This window comes from Elephas maximus, chromosome 21, assembly GCF_024166365.1.
Source record: "Elephas maximus indicus isolate mEleMax1 chromosome 21, mEleMax1 primary haplotype, whole genome shotgun sequence".
NCBI classification, from domain to species: Eukaryota; Metazoa; Chordata; class Mammalia; order Proboscidea; family Elephantidae; genus Elephas; species Elephas maximus.
In genome coordinates, this window is record NC_064839.1 from 42654984 (window position 1) to 42676748 (window position 21765).

The window sequence follows — 21765 nt, forward strand, 5'->3', positions numbered from 1 at the left end:
TCAGAGAATAAGCAAAGGAATACAGATGTCCATTTGCAAAATGATATTTTCATTGGAAAAATTGTGCAACTGTCCAAATAAGCTAGGTTAACTGGGTCATGATGATAGCACATCTTGCCAGACTGATACTATTTTAAAGGGAAGACATCTATCAAGAACCTACTTTTTTCAGGATTTGAACTCTCATATTATAGGATATCCACTATTGAATGAACATACTGCTATAAAACTTGAACAACATATAGAATTCAATTACAACCTATACAAAACAGTGTTAACTGTATCTAGGTGGTAGATATCTTTAAATTTTCTTTGTGATAATCAAACCTAAGGAGATCAGGAAACAGAGCAAGTCTTGACTTATAATTTTATAATAAAACAATAACACGTGACATCATTATTAATCACCCTGTCCGATCATTAACTGTGACCTGTGCAAATCATTTATTTTGTGATATTACCAAGTTTTATATCATTAAGCAAGATAAAACAGTTTAGTCAGTAGGAAATAGGTCCCTGGTTTCTAATGGTTAATTTGAGAATAAACAAGTGAACAAGTCCTTTTTTCTGATGCAGCAAGCTTGAGCTACAGAGATAGGGAAGAGCAGGCCTTCCTTCTGATGACAGGAAGAGGAAGACACTGTAAAATGTATGCGGTCTAGTCATAACACCATGGCTACTATGAACTACATTCTGTTTGTTAGCAAGATGCTCTGAATTTGATTCAACTCTCTACTGTGTTCTTCCCCTCAAACAAAAAATCAGCTCAGGAGCACCCAAGAGACAGCCAAACCGTAATGCAAGAAAGATCTCAACCATTTCTCCAGCCATCTTAAGTCAGGAAGTGTAGATCATGGGGACTGCCACACGGAGAAGAAGAATGGGAGATCAGACGACTGTGTCGCTGTTGTTGTTGTTGTTAGGTGCCACTGAGTCAGTTCCAACTCATAGCAATCCTGTGTACAACAGAATGACACACTGCCTGTCCTGTACCACCCTCACTGTTGCTATATTTGAGTCCATTGTTTCAGCCACTGTGTCAGTCCATCTCAGAGAGGATCTTCCTCTTTTGCGCTGACCCTCTACTTTACCAAGCATGATGTTTTTCTCCTGGGACTGATCCCTTCTGATAACATGTCCAAAGTATGTGAGACATAAGTCTTGTCATCCTTGCTTCTATTGTGCCATTAGTTAGTGTTAAAAAAAATACTAATTAAAAAACTTCTCACACCAGATTTACTGAATCAGAATCTGCCTTTTAATGAGATCCCCAAGTGATTCAACTGCAAATTGAATCTTGAGAAGCACAGATCCATGATTCATTGGCAATTACCTGTTGTACTCTCAGAAGAACTAGGCAAAGGGAATAGTACTCCTGGCTTTATAATGGAGAAATGTACTGCCAGCCCCAAGAAGGAACATTCTGAAAAATGAATACAAACATATGCCAAGGATATAGGAAGCAAACCAAAAATAGTTTGGTAAAATCAGTCCTGGATTGAGGATCCTGCTTTATGGAATAGTGAGGTGAAGATTATCAGTCCCACATCTTATAGTTAAATAGCCTTGAAACGTGTCCTATTAGGGAAGAACAGCACTATTGTTCTATGAGCCAATTCAGGTACAGTTTAATTAAGTAATATGCAAAGTCATGGAGCATGACAGGCAATGTGATTTAGAACAGAATTAACTACTCTTTTTCACTGAGGCCACTCCTGGCTGTCATTGTCCTCTAACTCTGCAGCATTGTTAGATGCCCCTAAGAAAGCTTCTGGTGTCACAGATTTGTCCCTGTAGCCAGGGGAATTGCATTCTCTCTCTCCAAAGCCACAGAAGCCCATTCCCTCTTTCTATTTTTAATCCTTTGCTGATTCTAGTGCTTTACACCAAGCAATTTGTTGCCAAACAGTTGTTCTCCTTGCAGCTGCCAAACACGCCGGCATTTGCAGCCTCGGGCTGTGCCCCACATTGGCTCTTTCCCAAATGTCATTCCCTACAAGGTTCTTCTTTCAGCTGATGCATTAGGGCCTTTGAATGACAACATGAAATTAAATGGAGACTGACATTCATGAGGAAAGATGTTCCTTTCCAATAACTGAGGCTCTCTTCCCATCTGTCATTGCTTCTTTTTCTGCCTGTCTCATGACTTTTCACAAATCCCAAGCAGCTTGATACAAATATGATCACTGGAGGATTTTCATCTGTTAATGCGAATTATGCATTGGCAACACTTACAACATTCTGCCCGGTGCAGTTGATGTTCTCCCACAGAAGAGTGTGTGTTAAGAGAGCCCAGCACCAAGCCAGTCTTCTTTGAATCAGCCCATCACTAAAATTGTCATTAAACATTTCCAATAAAATTATCAGAATCACATGGTTCCCTCAATAATGTTGAAGACATTTGTTAACTATAAAATTAATTCAAAAGTTCGTTACCTACAGAAAAAATGTATTAACGCCCATTAAGCAGAGAGAGAGAGAGAAAGAAAAGACAGAGAGATTATATGGATAGATAGAGGTGACAAATGTTGAGCTCTTAACAAAAGACTAAGAAATAGTTAACGGTACTAGTTATGATTCAAGATCCACAAAAAGGAGAAATGCTGTTTTCAAGGACTTAAAATTTGTTTCAAGAATAAATATTTGAGCCCCCCACAAAACACACACACACACACACTGGCAAAATATGTGGCAGGAATTTGAAGAGAGGAATCATCAGTATAGGTATGAATTGATACCAAAAAAAAAAAAAAACCCTAAACCCATTGCCATCAAGTCAATTCTGACTCATAATAGTTCAAGATTGAGGCGAAAATATCCACTTTGCAGTGAGCAGGAGGGAAGTAAATAGTTAAAGGAAGCCACACGAAAGAAACCAAGGTGATGAAGCAGAAAATACCACCGAGTATTTTTAGCCATTCATTAATTCAGTCAGCAAACTATCATTAATCCCCTTCTCCTAGAAGAAAGACTGAGACAGATCCAGGTCACTCCATCCCTACTCTGCAAGTGCTTATGTTATTTCTGCTGGGGAAAATAAACTCATGCACTGATGAATGAAAAGGGCATGCAGTTCTGCTGGCTTCCCCTCTAAAAAATAAATTTTTTTTTAAATAAAAAAAAAATCCCTTCTAGACTATTTTAAATAGGAGGCAATACAGAAAATGCTGGCAAGTTGATTTAAAGTGAGAGCCAACAAACATTTTAAAAGTAAGGATGCCTACTCATTCTGCCCTTGGATTTTTCCTTTGACCAAATAATTCTGTGCCCTAGATTGACCTAAAATTTCTGGTTCCAACAATGCTCTCAAAAATGCCCAATTCAAACAACAGAGCCTAGGCAACAAAACGTTGTCAAAATTATTTTCATTAATGTGAATGAACAACCAAGCCAAACCATGGCCATTGTTATGGATTGAATTGTGTCCCCCCAAAATATGTGTTATAAATCCTAACCTCTATGTTTATGGTTGTAATCCCATCTGGGAATGGGTTATCCTTGTTGTTAATAAGGCAGGATTAGTGTAGTGTGTATCTTGAGTCAATCTCTTTGAGATATAAAAGAGATAAAACAAGTGAGCAGAACAGAGCAGAGACCAGGGGAGAAAAATGTCAAGCCATATGAAGATTGCCCAGCAGCAGAAGCTCAGAAAAGACAAGGACTTTTCTATAGAACCGACAGAGAAAGAAAGCCTTCCCTGAATTCAGGCTTTTAGCCTACCAAACTGTGAGAGAATAAGTTTGTTACCATTCCCAAAGCCAATTCTTCAGACAAAGATTAGACTGGACTATTTTTTTTATAGGTCTATAGGACAGGATGATGCTTGTGGGGAGGGTGCTTCTTGGCTTGGGTGGATGCATGGGACTGGGTGGGCAGCTCCTGTCTGGAAGCAGAGTAAGAGGGCAGAGGGGGACGGGAACTGGCTGAATGAATGTGGGAGGTCCAGGGTGGAGCGGAGGAGTGTGTTGTCACATTGTGGGGGGGTGGGGGGGGCACGACTGGGGTCATATAGCAATGGGTGTATGGGTTTTTGTATGGGCGACTAACTTGAACTGTAGGCTTTCTTTCACTTGAGGCATGGTAGAGAAAAAGAAAAAAAAGAAAAGAATACAAACTTAAAAAAAAATTTCCTGTTTGTTAAAGCCATCCACTTGTGGTATTTCTGTTATAGCAGCACAAGATAACTAAGACAGCCATCAAGTCAATTCTGACTCATAGCAACTCTATAGGACAGAGTAGAACTGCCTCATAGGGTTTCCTGGGCTATAATCTTTACAGGAGCAGATAACCAGGTCTTTTCTCCTGAGCAGTCGCTGGTGGGTTCTAACTGCCGACCTTTCAGTTAGCAGCCAAGCCCTTAACCACTGCACCACCAAGGCTCCTTGGTGGGAGTATAACTTGGTGCAATCACTGTGGTAAATTGTTACCCTAGTGGCTACCAATGAATCACCTCTCCCATTTACTTGGGTATGGTTGTGTGACTTGTTTTGGCCAATGCGAAGAAGACCAGTTTAGTCCCTCGGGGTATGGAAGACCACATGAAGAAAGAGTGGTAGATATCCATGTCTGCTGTTTCAGCTAAGCCCCAGCCTAGCCAACCATCCACTGATACGCAAAACCAGCAGAAGAGCACACAGCCTGCCCAGAGAATTGTGAGAAATAATACACCGTTGTGAGCTGTGAGAAATGAGGCCAAAGGCTAGTTTGTACTTCAGAATCCTAGGAAGCTGAGGCAAGAGAAGCACCAGGAACATCCACAGGATACTGTGTAGGCTGAGAGGCATCAGACACTCCAGATGGCCTCCATAACCCCAGGCATCTGACTGACTACCCCCAAGTGAAGGGTCTGATTTTTACTTTTGAACTAGCGCTTGAGTAGCATTTCGACTAGTATTTGCAAATAACAAAGGCAACTACCTACTCTGCATTGTCAGTGAACAGGCCATGTAAAACCTTCACCACATCTAAGAATGCCCATGTATGTCTCCCGAGATGTGCGCTAATTTCCTGATTAACATACCTAATTTGATTTGTAACTCATGCTTTCTAAAAAAAAAAGTGGGGGGGGAGGCCATTGCACCAAGAAGACCAATGATCCACAACAGAATGTTCTGTACTCTAAAACTGAGTGTTCATTGGGACTGTGAAGCAGGCCTATTCTGAATAATACCAGTCAGATGAAATCCTCAAAAGACTATCTTTCCTTAACAGACGCAAAACAGCATTAATGTATTTAACAGTAATTAGGCATCTGCACATACCAATTCTTTTAAAGGCCAATACATGCTTCCTCAGTAAGAAATGATAAAAGTAGTGGTAGATATTTGTCTTGCACTGTGACATTATATTTCCTTCATTTATCAAACTCAAACCTGTTACCACCTAGTCAATTTCGACTCACAGAGACCCTATGGGACAGAGTAGAATTGTCCCACAGGGTTTCCAAGGAGTGGCTGGTGGATTTGAACTGCTGACCTTTTGGTTAGCAGCCAAGCTCTTAACCACTGCACCACGAGGGCTCCATTTATCAAATTAAATAAAAAATATATACATTATCTTTCAGTTTTGTGGTGAAAAACATACCGTTAGTTGTATAATCTGGATAGATTTAAATAGGGTACTATACTGAAATAGTTACTGGGTGGTGCAAATGGTTAAATGCTCAACTACTAGCTAAAAGGTTGGCAGTTCAAACCCACCGAGAGGTGCCTTGGCAATCTGCTTCCAAAAGGTCACAGACTTGAAAACTCTATGGAGCAGTTCTACTCTGTACACATGGGATTGCCATGAGTTGGAATTGACCTGACTGCCACTAGTAACAACAACACTGAAATACTCTGGAGGCAACATCCCTACCTTACTTTTTCCTCTGTTACTCAAAACCCCTAATGTAACTCGTTCAGCGTGAACAGAAAGTGCTCCTTAAATATATACTGAATGTAATAAAAAAAATTAAAAAGTATTTTTCCATGTAATATACTTGACAAAGTATCATTATAGATACTTGGCTAGAAGGTTAAATAGGGTGAATTCTATTTAGCCTCCTATTTAACAGACCTAAGTTTTCAAACATTTCTATTCTACTGGAATTCTACAACAATCAAGTTTGGTATCACAAAAATACCTAGACGATGCTTACAATCCATAAGGTCCTGACAGATATGGAGAGAAGCCTGAGCAAGAAACGAAATTTATCAAGTCTACCAAATTTGAAGTATACCACCATAGCCCTTTGCAATCTGCCAACAAAATTTTAGGTTCTCCATTCACTTCGTTCCAACTTTAAATATAACCACCAGCAAGGGAACAGTGTAGCATGTCTGTGCGCACGAAAAAAAATGGCCATATCTCCTTTCTTATGCATCCCAAAGCTCTACCACCTAAGAGTTATTCCTTTATTACTAATTCTGAGTCTCTGGTTGCCAACCATGCAGTGGAATGGGAGCTAATAAGCCAGTATATGCTCTTGACCTGAATGCCTTCTTGTAAGGGGGAGACTGTGGTCTTCCTTCTGCTCTTTTCTTTCCCACTGCACAGTGGAGGACGCTGCATTGAAAAAGAAAATGTATCGCTTATATTATACCTCTTCGAATGTCCAGAAATAGACTCCTAGAACAATCCCCCACCCCCATTTTTTTTTTTTTTTTTTTGGAGGCAGCTCTGAAAATATGAATAGAAGTGGGAGAAAGAGGAAAAGATAAACTAAGATTCAGGTTCTGCCATAGTGCAGGTGCTAGTCTGGATGCTTTGTAATGTGTTCGGTTTGGTCCATATTCTTGAGTAAAGAGAGGATTATTATTTCATTGCCTTGTTGTAGGTGAGTCAATCATGGCTCAGAATTTAAATCACTTCCCCAGTTCACATAGCTGGCAATTGGCAAGGCCAGGATTTACAAACCAGATCACTGGCTCCCCAAGCATTAGCCCTTATTTCCCCATTACCTGCTTTTGCTCTGTTGTCCACCAGTTAACCAGTTATGGTCTCCAATTTCCTTTTTACGTGGTTTACAATATAGAATTATCGCTTCTGATGATAAACAGAAATCCATTTTACACAGCATGCTCTGAACAACAATCTCCAAGCTTAAAGCTTTAGAACCTCAACACATCTACAATGATCACAAAGGTAACTTTATAAATAATTTTAAAAGTCAAAATACAATTATTTTAATTTGCTGACTCCATTTCCCTATAGTGCTTTTAGAAAAACAGTGAAATTATTATAAAGTCCTAATTATATGGCATTTAACAAATACAGTACTCTCAGAAACATGTAAGATAATTAAAGTATTCATCATATTCATTTCCTCCTACTTCCAAGAAAGAATAAACTAGGTGTCCTGGTTAATCTCCATTTTCCCTCTTCTTCCTATCTGCTCTGCTCTTTGTCCTGGGAAACAGGAATATACAAACTATAATTCTCAGACTCCCTTATACTCTGGCTATCAGATTTATCCAAGAGACTGATGAAAAAGCGTAGACTGTAGCAGAAAGAAAAAGTGGAAGGGTTTCTATTCCTATCCTTGCCTGAAGATGGTTCTGGCAGTGGCTGTATTCTTTTACCTAAAGCCACTGCCTCTGTTAGGCAGCTGCTTTCCCTCACTTATAGCTTCCATCTGATTCCAGTAACTGCTTCCTCTCCACAGCCCTTCAGACCTAAGGGAGGTAACAGCTTTTTACTGTTTCCAGTCCCTTGGCGATTCACTATCACATCATTAAATTCTCTTCAATTGACTCTCTGACTGTGACAAGTGTCTCAGGACAGGAGCCCCTGACTGTTAGAGTAATGAGTATTAGAGGCATTCCCAAAGCACTCTGTCAAGATGGAACAATGTGTATTTCATAAATGCAGAGAACTCTTCCTTGAAGGGGAAAACAGACTTCTGGAAATCTACTGCTACACTGCTGGTAGCATAGGGAGGAGGGTTAAGTGTCCCCAGATAGTGAAAACAGTTAACGTTCTTGGCTACTAACTAAAAGGCTGGAGGTTCAAGTCCACCCAGAGCCACCTCGGAAGAATAGCCTGGTGATCTACTATGGAGCACAGGCCTACTCTGACACACATGTAGTCACCATGAGTCAGAGTCAACTCGAGCGCAACTTTTTTTTTTTTTTAATGTAGACATATTCAAACCTGGAAGTTAAACTGCAACTTTAATCACTACCCCCAAAACAAAACAAACCTTTTGCTCTTGAGTCAATTTCACCTCATAGCAACCCTATAGGACAGAGTAGAATGGCTCCATAGGATTTCCAAGGAGGGGCTGGTGGATTCAAACTGCCAGCCTTTTGGTTAGCAACTGTAGCTCTTAACCTTTGTGCCATCAGGGCTCCTAATTACTACCAGTCCTCTTTATTTAAGGTAGCAGGAAAATACAGAAAAATAAATAATTAACATATGACTCAGCTGCTATGGGTCCTGCTTCTATTATGCTATTTACATTAACAATTATAATCACCTTCATTAAACTCTCTTCAATTGACTCTCTGACTGTGACAACTGTCTCAGGACAGGAGCCCCTGACTGTCATAGTAATGAGTATTAGATGCATTACCAAAGCATTCAAAATGGAATAATGTGTATTTCATTGATTTCACGTTCCCTTTATCTTCAGCCAGCACCTAGGCCTTCACATGAAATGCAAATCTTAAGTGATCCTTTCTTTATTGGTTTGTTGCAGTTTCCCACTGAAAATTATTATTGACATGTGAGTACTTACTGTGGACACATTATCAAGAGGGACCAATCCCTAGAGAAGGACATCATGCTTAGTAAAGGATCAGCGAAAAAGAGGAAGACCCTCAACAAGAATGAACTGACATAGTCAGTGGCTGCAACAATATTCTCAAGCATAGCAACAATTATGAAGATTGGACTGGTCAATGTTTCATTCTATTATACATAAGGTCTTTCTGAGTTAGGTCCAACTCGAGGGCACCTAACAATGAGAAGATTCTCCCCAGTAAATACCTGGGTTCCCTTGCTTATTTTCTTAGCTCCCACCTGATCTTTTCATTGAAGTCTCTCCCATTAACTCAAATTGCACCATCGATTTCTTGCCAGAAGTCTGACTAAGACACAGGTGTTTTATCTGTGAATATCAGGTCAGCTGTACGCACTGAGTCAAGATCTCAGAAACAAAACACCCCTAATAGGATACCATAACACAAGGTTTCTTCTACGAGTTAGAAACATTTTAGGTCTTGTATAAGGGAAGGTTTCATCTGTAAAGAGGTTAATGCTTGATGAACTTGTTATCTGTACAAGTATTTTATTGTAATTATTAATCTCATAAAAATATTTACTAATCATCTCCACTATGCTTGGTGCTAAGGATATAGCAGGGAACAAAATACCTGCTTTTGTGTAATATCCATTATTGTGGGGGTCATTTAAAAATAAGCAATTCATCAAAAAAATAAAATAACTACAGATAATTCCTGGTGCTAGGAAGGAATAAGATGATGGGACAGCGAGTAAACGGAGAAGCCTGTTCTATAAGCAAGTTCAGGGAAGGCTGGGGAGGGAGTTTTGGCAGCCTCCCACATCCCCCTTGTGTTCTTTGGTTCCGGTGTTTACTTCCCCATATGCTCAAGGGAAATTGTTCCTCCCCAGTACCAGGAGATGAATGTTGACGACTCTAAGCCAATCATAGTAATTCCATCCCCTCGACAGTGTATCAATTCAGGTCTGGGTATGAGACACAACTCATCCAGTGGGCCACACAGGGATACCTCCATTGACATGTTTTTCTAAGAAAAAGAGACACTCAGAAGAAAATGCTCCTTTTTCTTTTCTTTTTGTGAAGGTCACCAACAACATCTGTGATGCTTGAAAACTGTGGCAGGCAACCTGCGATTGTGAGTCCACAAGGCTGTGTCCAGCCATATGCTGAGGATGGCACAGCAGAAAGATGGCACAGCTGATCTGATAAGCCCAGGACTCACCTTCCCTTTAATTACATAAGCCACTCTTTGCGTAAAAACACTCAGGTAGACAAGACCTCAGTGGAGCAGGGACATTCAAGCAGAGACCTGAAGGATGAGAAGGGGCCAGCAACTGAAGAAGTAGAGGCCAGAGTGTCAGGTGGAGGGAAAAACAAGGATAAAGACCTAGTAGTGGGGCAGGACAAGGGCACCAGCTGCTACATAGCACTAACCCAAATGTGTGCACCAATTGTGTTGATTAGTATTATCCTTGGCTTTTTCTTATTTTCACATTATGTTTGCCAAAAGTTCCTCTTTAATATGTATTCTACATGTAATTTTGTAAGTCTTCTTAAATAATATTTGGAAAGTGAGGAAGAAGTATAAAAAGAAATTCTAAAAATGTCATCACTGTCTCAAGTTCAAATATTTTATGCTATTTTTTCCATTATCTCTCACAGAACCGGAATTCCAATATTTGTTAGGAAAATGTGATCAGTAAAATCATTATTCCTCTTGAACACCCAACCCATATTTGAGTTCAGTTTGACCCACTAGGACATAGTTCATTAGATATCAGCCATAATTTACTCTGATAACTTAATTTAGGCCATTGTAAAAGGTAAATGAATTCAGAGACCTGAGCTATGCTTCCTGATTCAACCATCTGGAGTGTGCCATTACATAATTTCCCCTATTATTTATTTTTACAGTGCCCTTGGGTTTGGCTGAGCCTGTGGAGGAAGCCACCCAGGCATCATTAAATGTGCTTATATAATCCTTTTATTAACGGACTACGTAGCCCCTTTAATAACTGCTAAACTTCGCAGCTGATAATTTGTTGTTTGTGACATTAAGGAACGTAGGGCCTTTAATAGTCAAGCAAGTAGAAAGTTCTTTGAACTCTGTCTATGCATTCAAGATTAACTCCATTCCCTGATTTTGTTCAAGATTACTCTATTTAAAAATGTCAGGAAAAAACACCACATGCCAAAGGAAGTTTCACCATCTTGCAGTCCCAAAAAAGATCCATGGTTTTACAGTTGTGACCCACAGTCCTAAGGCTGTGACTTCATGTGTTCTCCTGTTGTCTTTGTTTCTCTTTCCTTCACTTTTCTCTTTATCTTGTACTCAAGTAATTCCAGGAATGGTGCTTTGTTTTGAACCTCCAGTGACGCATGCCTCCTGAAGTTTATTATAAATTCAATACAATCCTGCAGTTGCACAGTGGGCATTTGATTTATGGATTTCAGCTTAAGAAATACACAAAAGAAGTAGTTCTTCCCTGTGTATGCAGCAAAAACTTGATAAGTCACTGTTTAAATCAGGTTGGATAGCAAATGAGCTATAAGCAGATTACAACAATTTTAAACAAACTATTCCAGAATGTACGAAGGCCCAGTAAGTGCGAAGTTACAGCACTGCTCACCATATTATGCAGTTAAGAGCCTGCGAGTGTCTCCATTAAAAATCCTATTTTCAGTGCTTTATAGCAGTTGTATAAAAATTCTTATGTGAACCGAGATTAAGGATACAAGACCACAGTGAAAGAACACAGTATTATCATTTGTTTAAAGCTTTGGGATTTTTTTCCTTTGCAACTGTTCAGTTAATATAAACCAACAATCTACACGTTATATTCATTTGTATTTTGTTCCTTTATTTATGACAACATGAAGGCTTCGGTTTTGCTGATGCAAATTGACAGGGCTCTAGATAATAATTATAAGCACTTTATTCTTATGGCATTATTTTTTATTCTAAATCACTACTTATGAATTGGTTTGTCACTGATCAAAAGTCAACACTACTTTTCAAAATTTTCTCCCCAGCAGCTTACAATTTGTACTGCATATCCATTTCAGCAAATGGCTAATGTCTAATGTATGCAATAGATGTACTTTCCTGTTTTTCCCCTAGATAAATAATAACATCTCTAATCATTCATGTTCAACTGAGGCCAAATAGCAAAACTTTTAAAAGTCTAGGGTATAAGTCCACGCTTAGATTTTTAATTACCTGTGAAACTCACAAAACAACTCCCTTATTTACAAAGAAAAGGTGAACAGAAAGACAGGAAGAAGGCTATGTTTGAGAGGTTACATGGGCAGAGGTCCCTGTTCTGTGTGGTTCTACATGAATAGCCACGCCAGGTATCACAGGGTTTCAGTCAATGGTTTCTTGTAACTTTGGACTGTTGATAGAAGCATATCTTCTTTATTACCTGTTTGAATCAATTACTACTCTCATCTCATTATTTTGGTGATTATTATTAAACCTTATTATTCTGTGTCAAAGGAGTATGTAATATTAAATTATTTAAAAGTTGCAAAGGGGATGGAAGGAAGGGCATGAGCCATACCCAGGGGGAAGAGGCAGGATTCTTGCTTCCTGCTGGATCAAGAATCTTCTTGAATCTATCTTCTGGCCAGAGCAAGGCAGAAGCACAGAAGGACACTGTAGGAGCCAGCTGCAGTGGGTACCTGGAAGCAGTACCAGAAGGTTCTGAGCACAGGGATAGGTGTCCTGGGCATCCAAGAAAGCCCAGATGACCTTGCAGACCCTCGGGGTATACATGGGAAAGGCTCACTATCACCCCAAATCTAGCCAGGAACTCCCTTTCTACGTCAACCTTGGCTGGAAGTCTGGAAGGTAAGCTTCACTCTCAAGGTAAGCAAGATGGTGTTTGCTGCTGCCAAACCAAATGGGAACTCTTTGTCACAGAACATGGGTCTCGACCCCAAAACTGGGACTTGCCCTGCCATCGTCCACCCCCACCCAGGCAGGATATTACTTTCCATAGAATGACCACATCCTCTGTAAGAAAGTGGAAGGAGGAGACTCGGCTGATCTTGTGTGGGCAGTCCAGTTCTCCACTCCTGAGAAGAGTGGATCTTTAAACAATCAGCTACGTTTGGTCCTCACAGAACTGTGTAAGAAGAGTGTTCTCTTGCTAAAAGTCTAGAAGCTGCCTGAAACCTTGAGCAGCCAAATTCCCAGAGATAGCGGAGGTAGTCTGGACAGGCGAAAGTGAAAGGGATGCTTGAAAGGGAAGTCAGGAAAAGTCATTTTTGAGGAACAGACATTTTGTGAAGACTGGAAGATTCCCCATTCTCCTTACAGCTGCCCACCACACATAATTAGAAACAGACTTTCACTTCCAGCCTCGTCCCATCCCTTGCTTTATTTCCCTGGTTGCTAGGAAGAGTCCATTGTAATGAAGTATTGCCCTAAATTGTTCTTACCTTGTTTTCTGGGTAAAAATGTTGTCTCCATGATTAATTGACATCTCCTTGAGGACAGCCACTGTCTTGGTCATCTCTTGCATCCCCCAGTGTTTAGCAATGCTGAAAACAGCAAATTTAATTAATCAACTTTTGTTACTGGAATGATTAATTCACATTTTGTAAAACTACTGTTTGCTAATATTTTGGAAATGTTGACATCCCCGCCATCCTGAGACAAGAAAAACTCTTAAAATTGGGACTTGTGTACTGCTTTTTAGACTCATTTATCATTTTTATCTTTTCTTTGAAAGCATTTTAATTATGGATATAATCTTAGAGCACTCTTGATCATCACCCAAACCTAACGGAGATTTCTAGGGAACTGATTTTCCACAAGGCTGTTGTTAACTGTCATGGTGCCATTGAGAACCAGGGCTTTGAAGTGGTTCAGAACAGTTCAGTAACTGCCAAAGCAAAGGAGGGCAGCCTATACATAGCAACCCAATCTGTTGCCCGTGTTATTTTGACCCAAGTGGGAAACAACCAGCAGTGCCCTGCTCCAAGATGGCGGCAGACCATGCGCCTTTGAGTCTGTGTTGCTCCCCACTGCCCTACTAACAATCCCATCTCCTGCATCAGGCACCTGAAACTTTTGGGAGGACAGCGGGGCGACACACATTCAAAGCGGCGTGGTCGGCCACCATCTTTGAGCGAGCACACCTGTTTGTTTTCCACGCGGGTCGAAATCCTACGGGCGACAGATTTAGTTGCCATGCAAAGCGAACGCTTCCCTCGTTGACGTCAGCAATGAACTGATTCCAAATCAGTTCAAAGCTCTGGAATTGACATGATTGGTATTAAAATGGTAAAATACATAAACCATAGCTTGCATTACCTGCATGACAGAAAGCTGCCTTCTTGGGTCTTGTAGAAAACTGTCACTGAACACTGTTCTTTTTCAACTCCCTTCTGTTCCCAAAGTAGAACATATTTTTCCACAGAAGATGTTAGTCAACAGCATAGACTAAAGAGAGTCCTAAAAGTGGCCAAATCAATATAAACAAAATTTATTTAGCAGCAGAAAATTGCTTCTGTGCGATTACCTTGCACACTGTGTTTTAAGATAAAGGGGGTGTTTTACAATTACAAACACCTGCTGACAGATTCCACACTCTGTTGGTGACAGCAGATGCTACTAAATTACTGTTCTGTTTTTGAATTTAATAGTTTCTCTTAAAGGCAGTAATTACGATTGTTTAAAAACATGGTCCTAAAATAAAATACAGACCCATATGAGAAAGCATATTGTCTGAAAATAATATAAAACTAATTAGAATTTATTTCATAAACAAAGGATTGTTTGATTTGCTATTTCTGCTGAGAAAATTATTCCTGGGACTTGATATGGCCAAGAAGTAAAATCTTTGAAAAATTTTAATATAAGGAAAATATTTTATTCTGAGCTTCACAAAAACGTTTCAAGCTTTTATAATATTTTATATGTATATCTATACTTACATTATTCAACTTAAATATTTATAATAACTTTCCCATAACCCCCAGATCGTGTTATATGGCTTACTGAGAAAGGGCACAAGTCCTGGGGACAGACACATCCCCCTTCTCTTCTATCTGTGAGCCTGGAAAACTCTGGACAAGTTAATATATCAGTGCCTCAGTGCCTTGTCTATAAGACAAGAACAACAGCACTCAGGCCAGGTGGGCTGGGACTCTGTAAACCATATTTCCCTCATCCAAACAAAAAAACCAAACCAGTGGCTGTGAATCGATTCTGACTCATGGCGACCCCATGTGTGTCAGAGTAGAACTGTTTTAATGGATGTTTTATTTGTTTTGTTTTGAAGTAGATCTGCCAGGCCTTCCTTCTGAGGCACCCCTGGGTGGACTTAAACCTCCAGCTTTCTGGTTAGTAGCTGAGTGTGTTAAATTGTTTTCATCCCTCATCCAGCTTCTCCTTGTTAGGCAATGCCAATGGTAGCCACTAGAGGGAGACTCCAAGGCTGGAGTAAAAAGCAGGGGCCTGTTTTCCTCCTGTTTGCTTCCTGTCACATCCTCAGGCATGCCAGTCTCTGTTCCTGTGAGTTATCACCCTGGCCTTGATTCTTCACCCTGGCATCAGGATTTCACCCCTATAGCAGCAACTGAATCCAGGCTGAAGTTTTTCCAGTGCTTGCAGGGTTGCTTACAACCCTCTCCCTCAGAGACACCTGCACCAAGTAATGCCTCATCTCAAAGCTCAGCATCCTAGTGCCTGGGACTCCTTCTATGGGATCAGGCACAGCAGCATCAGCTGGGCAATGACTCCTCCTCGGAGGCTTGCGTGTCAGTCTCACAAGGCTGTCCTCCAAGCTTCTAGTTTTAATAATTCCAAATTCAGTCTTAGTGATGATAGCTGCTTTCTGTAAATGCTGTCTGTGATAGCTCAGTGTTCTGTTGTCTTTTTCAGCTACCTGGCAAACAATTTTTATACCTACGTAACATTTATTTTAGGTCCTTGGGTAGTACAAATCATTTGCGCTTGATTACTAACCTAAAACTTGACAATTCAAACCCACTCAGTGGTTTTGCAAGAGAAAAAATCTGGTGATCTGCTTCCACAAAGACTACAGCCAAGAAAACTCTATGGAGCAGCTCTAGTCTTTAACACATGGGGTCGCCATCAACTCGACAGCAAGGGGTTAATAGCTATTTAAATAAAATTTTCTCTACTAAAGTAACTGGTGCGGCTTCGGTCTCCTTACTGGATCCTAACTGGCATAACACTAATCACTACATCCCATCCCTGCTGTAAAGATCACATTCACTCATTCACTATGCAGCATTATTCAGTATTAATGGACACCTTTATGTCAGATACTGTCAGGCGGTAGAGGCAGAATGGAGAACAAGGCAATCAGGATTACACTGAAGAATCAAATTTAATTTAACAATGTTGGTCACCATACCCAAAACCAAACCCATTGCTGTCAAGTCGCTTCTAACTCATAGGACCCTATAGGACAAAGCAGAGCTGCCCAACAGAGTTTCCAAGGCTGTCATTTTTATGAAGGCAGGCTGCCACATCTTTCCCCTGCAGAGCTGCTGGTGGGTTCAAATCGCTAACAGCCAAGCCCTTAACCACTGTACCACCAGGGCTCCGGACACCACACAGAATCCTGAAATGTAGAGAATCTCTTGGTTCTGACTCCAGTTTGAACACTTACAGTCAAGTCCACCGGAAATAAAGCAGATTATACATGTGGGGTGGCCAGCCCCTAGGCTTTGAAAACAGAGAGACACAAGTAAATGGGGTACCTGCCACCAAGAAATGTCGGTGCGAATTAACCTTCCATTCCAGAGCAGTGAGATTCTGCCTTTCTTTGCAGAGGCTGCCCCTGGCTTGTAGTTTAGCTCATCGAAGTGACACAGTAGTTTAGCTCATCGAAATGATACTAAAGAAGGTGACAAATGGGAAGCAGTTCCAAAAAGTTCACACACACACAAAAAAAAAAAAAATTAAAAAAAAGATTCAGAGCAGTCGAAGGGCAGAGTAATGAGGCAAGATTGCAATAACTAAATGTATTTTTATCTAGTATCCAAATAAATGCAATTGTGACATCTAAAAATAAGTGATGCAGAAAAAGAAAAAATAATTATAGGGAAGATAATATATAATCATTAACTACTGAAAAAGAGCACGCTTTAAATAATGGGATACAAGTCAAGTAGGAAGAGCTTGAGCTGACTATAGAGACTCAATTTCTCACACTGAGGTGAGAGAAGTGTTATTTAAAATTCACAGCCCTTAAAAAAAGAACAGACAAAACATGTAATTATTAACTGCCAATGGTGTAGTCTAAAATGATCTAGTATTATTCATCTGTTCCTAATTTACAAAGTCCTATATGCTTCCCAAGTTATCCAACCCATTCATTTCTGCTTAATTAAAGATTTCAGGAAATTTCTGTATATCTTGGAAATTCCTGTAATGTTCTTTTTCTAACAGGCACTAGTAAAGTAAGCATAAAAATTTGCAATTACAAAAAGTAAAATTAGGGATCTCCACAGGTATTGCCTTTGCTGTTTCTTTAATTACCATTTAACATGCAAGCCTTAACGGACTATAAATTTGAAGTATAATTAGCTCTGGTTTTAAAAATACACAATTTAACATGGATATGGTCCACAATCAACTAATAAAAGCCAATACAATATTTTATAGGAATTGGGCAAAAAATGGCAAATGTTAGAAATGATCCAAAAAAGTATTTTACCCAGATATTATCAATAGTAAGCACTTCTCTCATTTTTAAGAGCTATAATTAATAATCCATGATGGTTCTCACTATAGACATTGTCTTTATATGTGAAATAACCTTTGAGAAATATGTCTTCAGTGCCCTCTGTCATGTTCAGCATTCAAGGTCCTCTTTGTTATTGAGAAAAATGAGCCTACGACTGGTTTGAGTTAAATATCAGGTCACTGTATTTGATTGATAACACACTTTCTCAGCGGTTTTGGAGGATGTCTGTTTATTTGCTCTTTGTACATCAGCCAGATTTTTGTCCATTTTTCGAAAGGTCCTGGGTATGAAGTTTTATTTTTTCCTTGGTAACTAAAGGCTGAAAAAGAAAGTTTTCCAAAAGCAGTGAAATATAATGATAATACCACTTTGTGATATTTAAGATTTACACATATTTTTAAATAAAAACCTCTCCGTGTAACATAATATTCGTTGAAAATGGTATTTTAAAAACAGAATTATCATGTGGAATAAAAATTAAATGAATCTGACTCTAAATTTATAACTTTCTCACCTAAAGATTTCTCAAGAATTTGGGGAACAAACTACCATAGAATATTTTTTATGGTTAGATACCTTCTGGAGTCCTTGAGTGGTGCAAACACTTAACATGCGCAGCTGCTAACCAAAAGATTGGAGGGGCCCAAAAGAAAACCATGAAGATCTACTTTAAAAAAAAAAAAAAAGAAAAACAGCCACTGAAAACTCTAAGGAGCGCAGCTCTACCCTGACACACATGGGGTCTTCCTGAGGTGAAATCAACTCAAAAGCTAGAAACCTTCCAGGTCATGAATGGCCATCTGACCCTGCATTGGCTGAGCTGTGGACTATAAGGGTTTTAACATAAAGTATAAAGGCTATTTTTTCATCAGTGACTCCTTTTTGGCTCAGAGGGACATATGGATCCTGCGGTTGAGCCCACAGCACCTGTTGACCGAGCTGATGTCACTCTCCTTCCTCACTACTCCTAACGAAACCCTGCTAAAGCTCAGTGATGTGCTGAGAACCAAATGTGAAATCATATAATCATAAAGTCATAGAAGTGTAAGGGCACTTAGTAAACTAACCCCTCCACTTTAGGAGACCATAGTGAAGCTCAGAGTACTTAAATTAATTCTTAAATCCCTATAGCATGTTATGAACTACGTGTAATACTAATAAGAACAACATAAAATTCAGTATTTGATACATGTCAGCCACTAAGTTAAGAGCTACCTATATACTATATAAGAGCTCTTGGGTGATGCAATGGTTAACATGTTTGGCTACTAGCCAAAAGGTTGGAAGTTCAAGTCTACCCAGAGGTGCCTTGGAAGAAAGGCCTGGTGATCCATGTCTGGAAAATCACCCACTGAAAACCCTATGGAGTACAGTTCTGCTGTGATACACATGGGGTTGCCATGAGTCAGAATCGACTCAATGCCAACTGGTTTGGTTTGGTTTTACGTAAGATTTAATCCTCACAATAGTCTTGTGATATAGGTGTCATTAGTATCCTCATCTTATAAGGGAAAACAAACAGAGTCACAGATAAATGGTACAACTTACTTTAGGTCTCACATCTAGTACATGGAAAGATTAGAACTGAGCCTCAGAAATCATACTCTTAACCACTGTAATATACTTATCATAGCAGCAACAAATAATTATGAGCTGGGGGCAGTCCAAGGCAAAGTGTCAGGGGCCCAGATGTAATCCATCTCTATTCTTGCTCTCCTACAGGGGTTGGCAAACCTTTTCTGCCAAGGCCCAGAGAGTAAATATTTTAGGCTTCATGGGTCATATCATCTCTATCACAACTACTCGCCATTGTCCTTGTGGTACAAAAGCAACCAGAGACAACAGGTCAATGAATGCACATGGCTGTACTCCAATAAAACTTTATTTACAAAACCAGGCTGAGGGCTGGATTGAGTTTGACAGCCCCTGATCAAGTAGGATAACCAATCATATAAATGTATTACAACAAGATATACGTCCTAAGAGTGGGATATACAAACCACTGCACAATCAGAGAGAGGCAGGTGATTTACCTTGCCCGAGATGTTCAGGGAAAGTAACCCTTGAGTGAATACCGAAGAACTTGTAAAACAATATGAAGTGAGCAAGAAAGAAAGGACACTCCAGGTGGAGGTGACAGCATAAGCAAAAGCTTGAAAGCACAGCGTTTGGGAAACTGTAGGTAGAATTTGGCAAGAATGAAGTGTAGGCATGTGTTTTGAAATAGTGGAAGAGGGCAAAGAGTTAGGTGAGGAAGGGGAGCAGCCTCAATAGTGCTAGGGAATTTGAATTTTAGACAGTTAAGATGAAGAAACATTAAAAGCTCTTTAGAAGGGAAATAACATCATTAACCACGAAGCCAGTAGCTGTTGAGATGACTTCGACTTACGGTGACCCCATGAGTATCAGTAGGATTGCGCTTCATAGTGTTCTCTGTGGCTGATTTTTCAGAAGTAGGCTGCCAGGCCTTCTTCTGAGGCACCTCTGGGTGGACTAGAGCCTCCAGACTTTTAATGAGTAGCCGAGCATGTTAACCATTTTTGCCATCCAGGGACTCCTATCGTTAGACTTGCATTTTAAAATAATAATACTGATTCTGCAGGATTTCCTTCAAAGGTGAAAAGGTGATAGAACATATTTGAAAAATGCCTTCTTTGTATTGCATCTATCTGTTATAGATTGAATTGTGTCCCCCCCATAAAATGCGTGTCAACTTGGCTAGGCCATAATTCCCACTATTGTGTGGTCGTCCACCATTTTGTGATCTGATGTGATTATTGTATGTATTGTAAACCCTAACCTCTAGGTTAATGAGGCAGGATTAGAGGCAGTTATGTTAATAAGGCAGGACTCAATGTACATAATTAGGTTGTATCTTGTATTAACTTCTTTGGAGATATAAAAGAGAAAATAGAGCAGAGGAGAGGAACCTCATTACCACCAAGCAAGAAGAACCAGGAGTGGAGCACATTTTTTGGACCTGGAGTCCCTGTGCTGAGAAGCTCCTAGTTCAGGGGAAGACTGATGACAAGAACCTTTCCCCAGAGCTGACAGAGAGAGAAAGCCTTCTGCTGGAGCTGGCGCCCTAAATTCAGACTTCTAGCCTCCTATACTGTGAGAGAATAAATTTCTGTTTGTTAAAGCCGTCCACTTGTGGTATTTCTGTTATACCAGCACTAGATAACTAAGACATCATCCAAGTTTTACAATACAGCTTAGCTCAAGAAATACACCGTAGGGAGAAATAATGGTAAATGCAAAATTTAGTTTTTGTAACTTGTGTTGCTATTATGGTCTTTTTTTTTTTTTTTTTCCTTCTTCTTATAATGTTTCTAAGTTATGTTTTACATCCGATTAATCTTTATACTCTTGGATTCATGTATAGTTTTTATGTCATTCATGAATACGGCATGTCTGTAATATTTTTTTCTCTACTCCCATCCAAATAAAAATGTTCATTAGAAATTGATTTTTACAATAAGTTTATCATGTGCCATCCTTTAAAAACATATTTTAGACCTCATTATTATTGTCATATGGTTTGCTCTGGGTCCACCTTAAATGTGTTCCAAAATAGAACTCTGGTGGAAGAAAGACATAGGCAAAAAGCCATGGGCTAGAAGTCAGGAGGTAGGAGACTTCTTTAGATCCTGCCACCAATTAGCTATTTGACCTTGAACTTAATAATTACCAGGTCAGTGCTATAACAATCCATCAAAGTATTTTAAAGAGCAAAGAGCTTTTGTTAAAATATGGTAACTGGCAAACTGAATCATATTTTTATGGCTTCAAATGTTCCATTTTCCTAACTTTTCCCTTCACTAACAGGCAAAGTCTTGCCAAGCACTCTCTCAGACTCAGAAAATTATTTTCAGTGTTTTTCATTCCTTCCTAGAGTTATTGGTCTCCATCGGCTATCTCTTTCCTTTAATGAGAATGTCAGCATTTCTTGTAGTGTTAATCTAACAAATTCCATTTGTTTTCATTTATTTGAAAATATCATTTTTGAAGGAGATTTTTGATAGCTGTAAAATTTAGATTGTCATTTTCTTTTAAGCCCTTTAAGGGCGTCACCTTGCTTTCTGGCTTCTTTTGATGAAAAATCAGTCATCAATTGCATTTTTGCTCCCCTATGCAATGTGTGGTGCAGTGGTTAAGAGCTCGGCTGCTAATCAAAAGGTCATCAGTTTGAATCCACCAGCCACTCCTTGGAAACCCTACAGGGCAGTTCTACTCTGTCCTGTAGGGTTGTTATGCGTCAGAAACAACTCAATAGCAACAAGTCTGGTTTGGTTTTTGGTATGCAAT

The 21765-nt window shown here is 39.6% G+C and overlaps 1 long non-coding RNA gene across 3 annotated transcripts in view; it reads right to left on the reverse strand.

The window, feature by feature from the left end:
* LOC126065176 (uncharacterized) overlaps positions 1 to 21765 on the reverse strand; it is a 63971-nt gene that overhangs the window by 17099 nt on the left and 25107 nt on the right. Inside the window, exons 4-7 of one of the 3 annotated variants that reach the window (XR_007514738.1) lie at positions 16469 to 16605; positions 14049 to 14189; positions 13172 to 13273; positions 10414 to 12409 (exon numbers count right to left, since the gene is read on the reverse strand). This is a non-coding gene — a long non-coding RNA (uncharacterized LOC126065176). Of the gene's footprint in view, positions 1 to 10413; positions 12410 to 13171; positions 13274 to 14048; positions 14190 to 16468; positions 16606 to 21765 lie in introns of those variants that run through there. The other 2 variants (XR_007514740.1, XR_007514739.1) reach the window with 2 other exon arrangements.